General features: G+C 50.1%; 1 long non-coding RNA gene across 1 annotated transcript in view; it reads left to right on the top strand.

Moving 5' to 3' along the window:
- The first annotated feature begins 2,952 nt into the window (after positions 1-2,952).
- Positions 2,953-4,998, top strand: part of LOC107184377 — an 11,947-nt gene continuing 9,901 nt past the window's right edge. Inside the window, exons 1-2 of the long non-coding RNA XR_001515207.1 lie at positions 2,953-2,988; positions 3,124-3,180. This is a non-coding gene — a long non-coding RNA (uncharacterized LOC107184377). The remainder of the gene's footprint in view (positions 2,989-3,123; positions 3,181-4,998) is intronic.

The following is a 4,998-nucleotide window of genomic DNA, read 5'->3' as shown; positions in this document are numbered from 1 at the left end:
AGCAATTGTTCCCGACTTTATCTGGGACCCTGATGGATTCACAAAAATTTCACTGTTAGAACAATCCTGTCTATTCTGACCTGTCCAACTAATAACAGCCACTGGTTTCTGAGAGCAAGGCAACAGGATTACTAAATAAGGTCTGCTGTGCAACCAGAGAGGAGTCTTTTACAATAAAAAGTGAGGTCACCATGAGAAAGACTGTTTAACAAGGAAATCTGAAGTGTGATTTACAAAGAGGAAACAGAGGCAAACATAGGGTGGCTCCAGGACTATGAGAGGGTATTTTCTCTGTCGCCTGAGTAATATTTTAGGAGAAATTTAAATTATCTTAAAAGGGGACATTACTAAGGCCCTTGGAGATATTGAGGCTACTTTATCTGTTCTTACCCCTACCCATCTACGTTTTCCTCTCCCTCAGAGTAAAGCTTCTGTACAAATGGTAGGGGTGTCTAAGCAACCAATGGCTGTTTTAAAATCAGAACTTGTCCCCTTTCAATTAGGGCATGTTAAGGGGCAACATATTTTACTGGTCAATTCAGTCCCAATTCACCTGATAGAGATTTTAAAATTAGTGATGCCATCATGTCCTCCTCCCCCCACTCCATCCCTACCCCGGCCCAGAAAGCTAATATATATTTAGAACTCAATGAAACAGATTCTGAACCAAAAAGGGAAAATGATTTTAAGGGAACCCCCAAGAGGAAACTAATCTTGAGGCTGACCGAATCTTTGCTAACCACCTTTTTAATATTAACTTCCATGAGAGACAGAGAATGCTTAACAGCAGACCCGCCCTACTCAGAATGGCCCAAACAGCCCAGAGACTTGCAGAGATGCCTAACCTCGGCTTGCTGCACATGCCTCTGTAGATGGGGAACCAGGCCACAGTGCCTTGAGAGTCCCCTTTTCTTTTGGGGTACAAACGCTTCAACTGGGAGAAATTTGACTTAGGATCCCTCAAGAAAAAAAAAAGGCTAATCTTTTGTAACATAGCCTGGCCCCACTATAAAGTGGACAATGAAGAGGTTTGGCCAGTTAATGGCACCATTAAGTTTAATGCTACCCTGCCTGCAGCTAGACCTGTTTTCACATTCCCAGGGAAGTGAATGGAGAAAGAGGCCTACTTAGATCAATGTGTCTTTTCCATACCTGTAAGCAGTTATGAGTCAGCTTTATGCTACCTATAAACTAGATCGCTCTGTAATTGCTACAGAACCTCAGGGAAAAATATACTCAAAGAAAAAGAATCATTTCAAAATGGATGAATTAGTTCGTCCTTTTGCCAACATTTGCCAATCCTTGAGGGATTAAAGTGCTGTTCTTGTTTTACTATGCAGTGTTTTCAGGGTCAGAGGTGTGGCTCCAGAATATTAAAGCCCACTGCATAATTTTATATTCCCCTATTCAGCTCAAAATGGTATAATTGGCTTTCCAAATCGTAAGTCCCAGGACCTTTGAGATGCAATTATCAGGAACTCTGGTCTGGGCCATTTTAAAAATAGAAATCTCTACAAGGTAGAATTACAACTGAAATACAGAAAGGCTTCCTGAATAATCAATAGAAATCTCACGTGAGAGAACCCTGATAACCAAGGACAGAAGACGGAGACTGCATAGAGATTGGTAGGAGGGGTGGAGCCTCGAAAGGGCTGGCAGGGCAACCACAGACAGCAACTGAAATCCTGGAGAGATATCTCAGCTGTGTGTATAAATGGGGGGTGCCATTATGAACTCTGGGATCTAATCCCGAAGCTGGGATCCCCAGCAGAGAGCACAAAATCTGAGGGTACCCATATGACATCTAGCTGTGGAAAATAGAGGGGTGCTGTCTGCCAGGGAGTGATAGCTGAAAGGTTGGACACCTTCTTAAAAGGCCAATGCACAAATATCCCTTGTGGAGCCACCCACTTAGTGCTCTGGCAGAGGGAGGGTGAAGTGGACTGGGGTTCTGAGAGCAGAACCGAGGACTGGGGGTTGGGAGGATAGAGCTCAGAAGGCAGACACACCAAGTTTCCTGGGCTGAGTCATTCCATCACACAGTGGAGGACATCTTTCCCACATAGACATTTGTCTTGCCTGGGGGGAAGACAGTCAACGCACCATATTGGAAAACACCTGCACCTGAGACTATTTAAGTGATTAAAAGTAATAATTAGCTTCCAGGCAGAAGCAACTGCCCCACCCTGTTGAAAAGCTCTCCCTACACCTGAGGATGATTGCCTGGGGCCAATTCAAGTCAGAATCCTATTACTCTGTAGACAGAGGCGGTCTCTTGAGGCTTTGAGTCTTTGCCTTATTCAATTAGTCAGAAACAGCCTTTAACACTGACCTGCACTAGAGATTGAGAGGTGCAGAGGATCTAACTAATACATAGTCACAAACTCAGACAACCAAATTGAGGAGACTAAGAAACAATGCCCATATGAAAGAACTAGTGAGTTCTCCAGAAGAAGAGATAAATGAAGCAGAGAGAAGAAATTTATCTGAAACAGAGTTCAGAGTAGTGATGGTAAAAGTGCTCAACAGTATGAAAAAAAATATAGTAACTATGAATAAAGAATAGTCTGAGATAAAATATGACACAACACAAATAAAGAACACATTGGAAGGAATACACAGCAGATTAGGGAAAGCTGAGGATCAAATCAGTGAATTAGAAGACATGGCGGGTGACAAAGTACAAGGCTGTGGGTGAGCCCCTGTGCGGCAAGCTGGGCCTTGGGAGAGAGGCTGCAATGGTGCTGGAGGAAGGGCCGGTAGCTTGCCCTTCCTCACCCACTTCTATACTCCTCTGTCCCAGAAATAAGAATGTCTAAGCCCCTGGAGGCCGAGAAGCAAGGTCTGGACTCCCTGTCAGAGCCCACAGGTGTGTGGAAATCAGAGGGTGGGCAGTGTGGGTGGTGGGAGCTTTGGGGCAGTTGGTGACCCCTCTCCCTCCCCCTCATTGCAGACACTGAAAGAAAGGGACTCGACACTAATCACCAGGTCAGGGGGCGTGGATGAGCCGGGGGTGGGGACGTGAGAAGGGAGCAGAAGGAGGCTATGGGGAGGGGTGGGGACAGGTATCAGAAGCTGTTTCATCTCACTGGTCCCATCCCCACCCCAACTTTCTCTTCACAGAACCCCCAGAATAAGACCTCCCCATTCTCTGTGTCCCCAACTGGCCCTGGCACCAAGGTAAGCACCTGTCAGAGCAGCCAGGGGAAGGGGAGAGGGGTGCTCAGTGATAGGTGGCAGTTGCTTTTGGAAGTGTCCCTCAGGCTGTCACGGACCCAGGGCCGAAGGGGGCACCTAGCCCTGGTACCTTGGTGACAAAGCTCCTCCCACCCCTTCTCACCCTGGGGCTTCCGCCCCAGGCCTGTGACTCCCCTGGGCTCCTTCTCCTTCCCTGTGGGGTGGGTGTGGCCAGGGAAATCCCCCCCAGGACCTCAGGGCAATGAACAACAGGAAGCCGAGGGCCCGCCCTCATCCCAATTTCCCTGACTGACCTAGGGCCTGCCTCACTCCAACCTCTGCCCCCAACAAACACTCAGGGGGTGTGGGGTGGAGGAAATCAGGGAGAGGCAGACCCAGTGAGGATGGCTGGGGGACAGATCAGATGCTGTAGGAGAGGACGGTGAGGAGGTTGGAAATGGGCAAACAGAGCAAATCCCAAATCTAGATGGGGCCCTGCTGTGGGGCCCTGCTGTTGGGCCCTGCTGGGCTTCCCGGGTATCTGGGGCCCAGGTCTCTATTGTCCAGCTGAGTGGGGCAGTCAGCAGGTTCAGAGGCCTGAAGGCAGCACAGCGGGGAGGGGCGTGGGCAGGACTCCAGTTGGCAGAAGGATGGTGAGGGGCTGGGGGCTGCTCTGTGACTGTGGGAAAGTCACTTCCCCTCTCTGGGCTTCTCAGTTTCCTCTTCTCTATTGGGGATGATGGGGTGGACAGTCAGATTAGCTGACGTCCCTCCACAGCTAGAGTGCCCTGAGGAGGCTCGATGGGCAGTGTCTTGTCCTGAGTGAGTTGGACAGGGCCCAGGGGAGAAGGTGTCCAGCTGGACCTAAGATGGCAGTCAGACATCCCTCTGGCAACCTGGGAGCCCTTGGGGGATGTATGACTTGGCTTAGGCGGGCAGTGTCTTGTCCTGAGTGAGTTGGACAGGGCCCAGGGGAGAAGGTGTCCAGCTGGACCTAAGATGGCAGTCAGACATCCCTCTGGCAACCTGGGAGCCCTTGGGGGATGTATGACTGATGGCTTAGGCCCACTCTGCATGGGGAGCCGCAGTCTGACAGCCTTAGTGCTGCCGAGGAGTCGGGAGAGGCTCCAGCCACTGCTGCTGCGCTCATAGCTGTCAGTCCACCTTGTGGCTGAGCAGAGCTTCCTCTGTGGGAGTGCACTGACCCACAGGGGCTGCTCCTGTATTGAGCATCTGCCCCCTGTGGTCAGTGTGTGTCATAGTGACCGGTCATTCCTGGTTGTTCCACTATTAGGGTCAATTTGTATATTACCATTTTATTATATAGGATACCCACAGATGCTTTCCTGCATCTAAGGGCCTAAGCCCGAGGCCTGCCCTCAGTTTACAGGGGAGTTGGCCAACCTTGGGAAGGTGTTGGAGCCATCCTAGCACCTGACGGAGACTTTCTTAAGAGAGCTGGGAAGAATGAAAGCTCTGAAGGAGGACTAGTGTTCTCGCCATGGCTACCAATGCTGTGTGGTTTTTAAAACTTTTTAATTGAGAGAGCCGAAGAAGATGGCGGCGTTATAGGCAGACGCGTTCCAGGTCGTGTCCCGGAGCAAATGGAGTGAGCAGCTGAAACTAATAGCACCCACCCCGAATTGGTGAAATTGCTCAGCTGGTGAGACAGTTTGCAGCCGGGAAGGGCAGAACTCCCTTGGAAAGGTAAAAAAAAACCGGGGATTTGGGCAGGAAAGTTTGCCGGACCTCTGAGCCCAGAGGGTCGGAGGGAGACCGCGTGGCAGACAGCCGCGTCCCTTGGGACAGGCACAGCCCCTC

Source organism: Myotis davidii, unplaced genomic scaffold (assembly GCF_000327345.1).
Source record: "Myotis davidii unplaced genomic scaffold, ASM32734v1 scaffold1705, whole genome shotgun sequence".
Taxonomy (NCBI): domain Eukaryota; kingdom Metazoa; phylum Chordata; class Mammalia; order Chiroptera; family Vespertilionidae; genus Myotis; species Myotis davidii.
This window is presented reverse-complemented; position numbering and strand designations above follow the sequence as displayed.